Source organism: Pteropus vampyrus, unplaced genomic scaffold (assembly GCF_000151845.1).
Source record: "Pteropus vampyrus isolate Shadow unplaced genomic scaffold, Pvam_2.0 Scaffold19, whole genome shotgun sequence".
Taxonomy (NCBI): domain Eukaryota; kingdom Metazoa; phylum Chordata; class Mammalia; order Chiroptera; family Pteropodidae; genus Pteropus; species Pteropus vampyrus.
Genome location: NW_011888800.1, coordinates 14,337,607 through 14,346,934, shown reverse-complemented (window position 1 = coordinate 14,346,934; position 9,328 = coordinate 14,337,607).

Below are 9,328 nucleotides of genomic sequence, written 5' to 3'. Positions count from 1 at the left end.
AGTCATTAGAGAAATTTGAGAATTTAAGTCATCATTTCGGTGGCATTACACAGATAAATGACAGCTTATGGCTAGAGCTTGGATGAAGTTCTTGCCCACAGATCAGGGTTTCTTCTTCCTGGTACTTAAAATCACTGCCTGGTAAAGGACAGAGCAAGCAGGGTATCATTACCTTGAACAATTCATGACACGAAATGCAAGAATGTCCAAGCCCCACCCAGAAGCCCATGGTCACGATGCTTGCCCCATCTGCTCATGGCTAAACCCACTGAGAGGAATTACTTCAGCAGCAAGAACACATGTCTCCAGTTCCCATCCATATGTGAGGAGAAATGGCAAACGCCTCTCATGTGACAGTGTCCAGAAACAAGCAGGCTCTCACACTGGTGAGTGTGACAGAAACCTCACCCATATTCATTGCTGACATCTGAGAGGGTTTCCAGAGAGCTTCCTTGAAGAAGGAGGAGGGTGGGGCCCAGTGGTGCTAACATGGAAGGGGAAAAGAAAAACCAAACACCCCATTCTGAAAGTGTGAGCTCAGCAAGTGGTGGTTGTGTAAGAGGCTGTCCCTTGTGGACGTGTCACTGCTACCTCTCCTGCAGCTCAGCCTTCCCTGCCTGCTGCACCCCAGGGCACAGAATTTCTCCTCGGCCATGACTAGTTATAACAAAACCCCATTCCCACAAAAGAGATGCATCTGCACAGGGCTCACTTGAGCAGGATTTGATCTATGCCTGGGGAAGTATTCTAACTTATGTGGGCCTCAAAGGTGTCATCAACACCCACCTTAACTGGAAAGGGAATGGGGTTTGAATCTCAGCTCTCTCGCTTAGCTGTGTGGCCCTGGACATGCTTATTAACCTCTCTGAGCCTCGGTTTCTTCATTTGCGAAATAAAATAACCTTAAGCTCGTCAGGTTGTTTTATCGGAATAAATACGATTAAACAAAACTGTGCATATAAAGGATCTAGAAAATGCCTAGGAGTGCTCTATAAATATTACTTTCTTGTCTACGTACCTCATTGTGTTGCCTACTAAATGATATTATATTATTTTATAGTGGATTATTATTTCTTTTAACTTCTGGCTTAGACTGTCCCTTTTAGCTTCTTCTATTTTCATTTTAGAGAGTGTAGAATATGTTCGGTGTTAAATTATTGTAGAGTTACATGTTGCAGCTAGTTCAGTCTAATAATACTCTTAAATACTAGAGTGATTGAAGGGACATTCATTCTCCCATTAATTCATTTATACCCCCACCTTATTCCTAAAGTGTTTTGAGGAATTTACAAAAATAAATACAACAGGATACAAAGAGATAATATTAGTTATTACAAGTTGGTCACATTGTTGGTCCTGAGCTTCCCAGAAGCCAAAGCAAAGATGGAAAGCTGAGCAATGGTAAGATTCACAGTGTTTGCAAGAGATCAGTTGCTTCCAGGAAAAACAATTTTTACTGCAGTAAGCTCTAAGTGATCTCTGTCCCATCCTCAGCAGTATCTCTACAGAATAGCAGCCTCTGATCCTGGATATTGGTACAAAACAAGACACCACACCTGAGCGCTACTCAAAAAAGATCCAAGCAAGGAGGGTTTCTGTTGGTCTGGCTTGCCAGGAGTGGATTTCACTCACAGAAGAATCAATGAAATGTATATCTGTTCCAGGTGCACAACAAATTACCCCCAAACTTAGTGACTTACAACTGCCATTTTTTTTTTTTTCTTTTTGGCTTCCTATTGTGTGGTCCAGGAATTTGGAGAGGCTAAAACATGGATAGCTTTTTTCTGCTCCACAATGTTGGGGGCTCACCTAGGGGCCACTCGAAATCTGGCATATGGAGCCATTTTTACTTACAAGTCTGGTGGTTGATCTGGCTATTGGCTGGGATGGGAGTGCTCACACTTGGCTTCGCCATGTGGCCTGCGCTTCTCACTGCATAGAGGCCTCAGGGCAGTCAGAATTCTTATATGGCAGCTCAGGGCTCCAAAGGTGAGAGTCCCAGAGAACCAGCCAGAAGCTGTATAGTCTTTTCTGGCCTAGCCTCCAAAGTTATGCAAAGTTCCTTTCACTGTATCTGGTTGGTTATAAGCAAGTCACAAACCCACCTAGATTGTGGGGAGAGGACAGAGACCCCACTTCTTGATAAGAGGCCTGTCAAGGTCACATTGCAGAAAAGCATGTGGATGGGAGATGTTGCTGCCATCTTTGGAAAATGCAGTCTGCTACAATATTCTTTATGCACTCACACATAAGTACCATATCCTGCAACCAAGCTTTTGATAAGAATTGGGTCTATCTAAAGGATTAAAGAGTGTCTTTCTGGTGCCAATCACCAGGTGAGGAGGTCTTGGCTTGGTCTAAATGGTTTGAGAGTCACACTAACCATATGCTAAATGGATCAACAGATCTGGGTCCCCATGTGTATTATTCTGTTTAGGCAACCAAAACCTAATACCATAGACTGGGTGGTTTAAACAACAGAAATTAAAACAAATTTCTCACAGTTATGAAGGCTAGAAGTCTGAGATCAAGGTGCAAGCATGGTCAGATTCTGGTGAGGCCTCTCCTCTTGGGTTGTAAATGGCCATCTTCTCACTGGGTGCTTGCTCTCCGAGGTCTCTCATAAAGACACTAATCCCATCATAACAACTCCACCCTCATGACCTCATCTAACCCTAATCACCCCTAACATGCCCATCTTCAAATACCATCACTTTGGGGGTTAGTGCTACAATATATGAATTTGAAGGGGACACAAACATTCATTCCAGAATACCATAGTTCTGGTGTTGCAGACAAGCCAGCATTCAGTGGAAAAATGACGTCAATTCCCAACTGTTTCCAAATATCTGGAGTCTTTAATCAAGTAGACAAATTACCCACACACGTGAGTTTTCACTTTCTTTCTAACTTAGTCGTATAGCTAAAACTCAAGGCAGAGACTATGACATAGATATAAATAGACCCAGAGCACTATTATATATAATTTGGAAAGGATTTCACTGCCGTACATCTGTAAGCAGTTCAGGAACACTCTCAAGCTGTGTTTACATGATATCAAACATCTGGATGAAAACTGAAAAAATAATCAATTTGGATGGGAAACAAAACAGAAGTACAAATCTCAGTGCACTGGTCCTGAATGCAGAGCCAATCCTCATACCTCAAGAATGAGAAAATGGTGCACAAGAAGGACTGCTGGGGTGGCCGAGGGGAAAGGGGGCTTCTGTGGGAAGATGGACTTTTTAAAAAAACAGCTTCATTATGCAAATGGGGGAAGGGGAGGGATAAAATCAAAGACTAAGAAAAAACGTGAAGAATACAAATCTTAAAGAACCAAGCTGCTGGAACCAGGAGCTTTGAAGCTTGAAGGCAATGATTTTAATTCAGCTGAAAACCCAGTAAACCCTGGCTATCAAGAAAAGGGTCATCCAGGAAACTCAAGCTTCTAGTTAGCCAAGGAATTATTTATTTAAGCATCACAACCTATTTTCACTCTTTCAGGCAAGACTCCTAGAGAATATACCAAGCCCAGATCACTACTATAGCCCTTATTGTATACAGTAAATATGTTACATACCCTTGAGGTCTAATAGTCCTTGCTAAGTGATTCCAGGGCCCCAAATACTTCAGTTTTTGCCTCTGCTTTTTCAGAGTTCTATTTTCTCTTTCCATCACTTCTCAGCTTTTTGTTCTTGCACCATCATTTAAGATAAGTTCCCCAGACATGGCCTCAAAAATAAGAATTTGGGGCCAAGCTGCTTGTTCGGGAGGTGATTCCAAGAAGCAACCTAAGGGGCTGGGAGTGCAACAGGAAAAGGAAGGCAGCCAATACAGGTGCATTACTTACGGGAACAAGTTACTTACCCCTGGATGCAGATGGGGTTTGGTGGCACTGGGACCTCTACAAAACTGTACAGAGCTGTCCCACATGTGGAGCGGGAACCTAGACTTTATCCTCAAATCCTGTCCATCATTCTTTGAGGGCTGCTCGTTTTAGCTCTCTGGCACTTCCAGAAGCCTGCAGGTATTTGCAGTAGGAAGTCAGCAGGAAATAAGAGAAGGTGAGTGCCAAGAAAATGTGGGCAACCGCTCCACTCTTCCCTCTTGTTCTCACACCTAACAAAATCTGGGGATAAAAAAAGAAAACTAGACTATGAGTGAGAGCCTAAAGGACTCTCCTCTGAATCAAAGATACTTTTCATGGTAGCTCAGGGACATTTACTTTCTGACTTCTCCTGATTTTTGGTTATATTTTTTATAAAGGTGTTGTAAGACAACAGGTAGATAAAAAAAAAAAAAATTGGGGCCACTCAAAAATACCCAATGAAATTAATTTTTAAAGCAAAGTAAGGGTCCACAAACAGCGGGTCGTATTAGGCAAACTCTCCAAAGATGAAAGCTGTTCGTGTTACCTCAAGGAATAGGAAATGGCCAGACCTCAGAAAGAGTCACTCTCCAGGGTGAGGCTACTGTCCCAAGAAGGACACAGGAGTGCAAATGGGGAAACTGAGGCATAACCCAAGCACACTGGTTTACACACTCTGTGAGATAGGACCAAAGGAGAAACTGTAAGTCAGCGGATATGCAGAGTCCCAGGGTTCTCTGGACACCTGGTTACGACAAGACTCATCCCTTCACTCACCTTCTGGGGGTGGGGTAGGGACTTGGTCAGTACAGGCTGAAGCATTAGCAAGGAAGTGGGGGGCATGTTCAAGCCATGTGAGATGGCAAGCTGCAGGTCCTCAGAATTGGCATCTGAAAAGGTCTGGAACAGGCAGCACTGACATATTAAGTTCATAAACAAACAGGACAAAAATCCAGGTGTCTTCAATCCACCACAGCAGAAATTACCCAACATTTAGTGGTCCAGAGGCAAAGCCAAGAAGAGGATGTGGGCTCCAGGGACACTAGGACACACTGGCCAAAAGTTCCCATGAGGATAATTCCAGGGAGAAAGGCCTGAAGCCAATCCAAAGAGTCAAAACCTCCAGCCATCACAGCAAAGCACCCTGACTAGCAGGCAGAGGAGAGTGGTGGGGAGAAAGGGTGAGGAGCCTGCACGCCAGGGATGGGGCTGCTGCAAACAGAAAGCCAGAGAAATTAAATATGGGGCAAGGCAGGAAGCAAGGAGAGCCTGGAATGGGGTGGATGCGCGACAAACCCATCACTGCTTAGACTCTGGCTAGTCTTTTGTTTGGAACCGTATTTAGGGCTCTCCCATGCATGCAGAACAGAGCAGGATGGTAAAGATGCAAGCTCTCAGATGAAAAGAGGGACCTTGAGCTCTGCCTTGGGGATAGCGGGATTTGGGCAAGCATGGAGAAAGTGTTGTTGCAGCCATCAAGACACAAGTGAAAAGCCAAGAGGAGGGAGACTGCAGATATGGAAAGAAAGGGTAAAATAAAGAGACTTACGGAAGAAATACCATTAGAATTTGATAGGACTATGGATGACAAAATGGAAGTAAGATAAAAATCAGGGAACTAATTTGAAGACTATCAGCCTGGGGAACAGATAAGCTGTTGGCACCTTGGTTGACTACAGCGACTTTAGAAAGATGTGATTGTTTGGAACTGAGTGTCAGCGTTGCTCTGACTCCACCCTCCACTCTGTATCTGTATCATGATGGGGCGAGGATCTGGTGTCCGGGGCTGTCTTTCCTGTGAGTCACTCTTCATTCGTGTTAACTCTTGCTGCAATATCACTGTACTAAGGAAGGAAACAGGTGTCCCCTACACTTGTTTCTGGGACAGAAACCCAATACTTGATCCTTAAACTTATCAACTTCATCAAGAGAAGTTAAAGTATGAGTTACAGGAATGTGAAGGGTGAAATGAGTTCCTGGATTCTTGACAATTACGTGACTTGACAAAATCCACATTGGAAGAAAGTAAGACAGAATTTAGAAGAATAAAATAATATAATTAAGCCAAGTGGAAATATGGTGTCTGTCTTGGGGGAGGATTCATTCTTTTGATCAAGATTACTGTGACTCAAATATTATATTGTAATGATGTTATCTGAAAGAGCGTCAATAGATCTAACCACTCGTGAATAGATAAGACAGATTTGGAAAGATCTAAAAAACCAGCTAAGATTGATACTGACAGCCAAAGGAGAAAGTTGTTGAAACACTGGAAACTTCCATAGAATGATATGTGTTAATGTTTCGAACTAAAATAAATTTGATGTTCTTGGCTATGGGAGGATTTTCCATCTATATGATACTGTCCGATATGTTAAATGCTTACATCCACAGTGGAGAAACTAGAGAAGTAACAGAGATTTGGCCCAGGGGTCCTGCCAAGGGATAACATTAATTTATGACTTTCCTCGGAGAATGATTAAAGGTTTACGGCAACCAGAAATCAGATCCAGTGCTTGAAAGATGCCTCCCTTAGAAGCGTTGATGGCTTCAACTAGGCATATTGGCTTCGAACACAGAAGGAAGGAGGGATCAATTAAAGAACAATGTCAGTGGAAGACAGTGGGAAAGAAAATGTCGGCTAGAGAGGAGAGAGGAATGGAAAGCTTGAGAATCCCGAAGAGAAGGAGAGGGGTGGGGAGGGAACAGGAGGAAGTTGTTGATGAGATGAAGAAATTGAAAAAGAGGGGTCCTGCTTTTGATCATTCCATTCCGGGTGGAGTTGGGCTACTGAAACACTGATGATGTGCAGGAGGTAAAAGAGAGGAAAGATCAATATTAGGAAAAGAGATCTGGGAGCAGAAGGCAGAAGCAGACTGAAAACTGGATGCAGTGAAAGAGAGTGAAGGGTCTATAGAGGAGCATGGTGGTACGATGGTGTCCTGACCTAGGGTTGGAAACCTGGGTTCTGGTTTCACTATCGCCCCTAACTTTGGGCAAGCAATTCCATCTTTCCAAATTTGATTCTTTTTATCTAAAGTGATGGAGTTAGATAAGATGACCTTGAACGTTCCCTCCCTCTTCTGCCCTCGATTAAACATAGATGTTATGAAATCAGAGACTTATATAAATGGAACCTTCCAGATTAGAACATGTATTTAGCTTTTCTAAGTAGAAAATGATTTGAAAGGAAGAAAAAAAAGGTTCCACTCAACACTTGGCGAGCAGTATTTGTTCTGTAAAATAATTAGCGAGGAAGCGTCATCGAACTGGGTTGTCACATAATTACAAGAGAATTAAAACAAAAAAAGAATTTAGGAGACTCAATTTTCCCTCCTATAGACCAGAAGGGTGATTAGCATAAACCACGGGTGGATGGTTCATAAAGATACACGCAGGAGGAGAGAGCTACAATCAAATGCAAAGAGTGGTGATTTAGGGGTCAGAAGCCTTGAGTTCTAGTCCCAACTCTGCCACTTTCAGGATTTGGGCATGTCATTGGCCTTCTGTGCCCCAAATTCCAAAGGAATCCTAAAGATCATGGGCTCCAGGCTCCTACAATATGGTCATCCACCTGTAATCAATAAAGTACTTTCTCCCTTCTGTGTGTCTGTATTAACAAGGTCCAACTAAGAAAGCAGAAACTACATTATATTTTTTTCTAAAAGGTAATGCGGGGAACTGGCTTATAGAGATGATGGAAGAGCTGAGAAGCCAAACAGAAGACAGTGTGGCAACTTAGATGTTAGCAACAGCAGGAAGCCACTGCCACCCTGGGCTGCAGGGACAAAAGAGAAGAGGTACTGTGACCGGAACCCAGAGGCTGAGGTCACCGGCTGGAAGCTGCGACCACAGTGGACCCATCTGGTGGGAGCTGAAGCCACAGAGGAGATGCAGCCATTGTGAGAGGTGCCCAGATCCGAGAGACTGGATTGGAGAGAATATCCTGGCTTTTCCATCCCCTGCCCTTCAGTCTTTTGCCAGTGCCTCACATTGGCTAGATCCAGCTAGAAAATGGCTTACAGGAGCCTGGCAAACATGGCCTGCATAGGTCAGCCCGTCTCCCCTACCAGCAAGGAAAAGGCAAGGAATGGATCTGAGGACAAGCGGGCTAGGGCTGGCACTAGGCCCAAATTCTACTTTCTTACAACGTATACCCATGAGTCCTACGTTAGCTAGCGTCTAGGTCTTCACACATTTGAGGACATCCATCTTGTTACGCTTTGTTTTCTTTCTTCCCCAGCGTGACACTCAAACTTGCCCACACAGAATGGTTTCCACACCTTCTTCACTGTTCTGGTTCCACTCCCTTGGGAGCTCCCTGGTATGGCTCCTTAATTAAAATGCAGCACCAGATGTTCATGAGACCCCTGGTGTCCATAATAATATCTCAAATATAGGACTATTCCTGCCCTTCTTGTAGCAATGCAACTGTTATCCCACTGTTGACTCATGTTGAGTTTATGGACAACGAAGACCCACATGTCTTTCCCATGTGATTCCATGGATGGGTACAGGTCCACGGCCTGAGGTTTGGAGACTCCTGCTCTAGATCATAGATTTTTTTTAAGTAGAATAGATCAGAGCTAAGGATAGAGCTCTGTGTCACTCCACTGGAGACCTCCCTCCAAGTTAACTCAAAACAATGAATCAAGGCTCACGGGTTAGGGTTGCTCCAGATCCACCTAACAGCAAAGTAATTATGTAAGACTTCATCAAGTTCTTAACAACATATGGTATCTGTGACAATCGGTTCCTTTCATTTTGCACCTGAAGCACAGAGGGTGCTCAACTATATTTGCTGCATTGACGTTGAATAAAATTATCTTGATTTATACATCCAATGACCCTGCTTAAAGAAAGTTAACATGGCCATTTTACAGGATATGATAATGAACCTATCTTGGCTGCTGGTGATCACCATTTTCTCCTTTAAATGTTTATAAATCTATTTGTCCCATACTTTTGCTAGAGAATGACAAAAATGCCACCAATGTTATTCCTAGAATCCACTCCTTTCTTTCTTTTAAAAACTGGGGCAATATTGCCCCATATAGTCGTTAGGTACTCTCCCATCTTCCTAGAAACTTTAAGGACTCTAGTGACTGCTTAAGCCTCGTGGGTCTTGACTCCTTCTTCTTCCCAGTGAAAATAATATTGATCCTTTCCATGCCACAGAGCTGTGTAAGAACCCAAGGGAATGGGAAGACACTGGGCACAGCTTAAAGTGGCCAACATAGAAGTCATGTGGATCCTTGTAAGAACAGGTCCAATACAGCACAGTCACATCCTGCAGCCCCCAAAGTGAATGCCACAAGCGGGACTAGACATCATATGCGATCAGGAAGACCCCCAGCGGGGCTGAACCTGTGATCCTGGTCCTGCTGTTTAAAAGGCTTACAAACAACCCCACAGGAAGCTGAGCCAGAGCACAACAGATTGGGCCCATAGCGTTTTCTT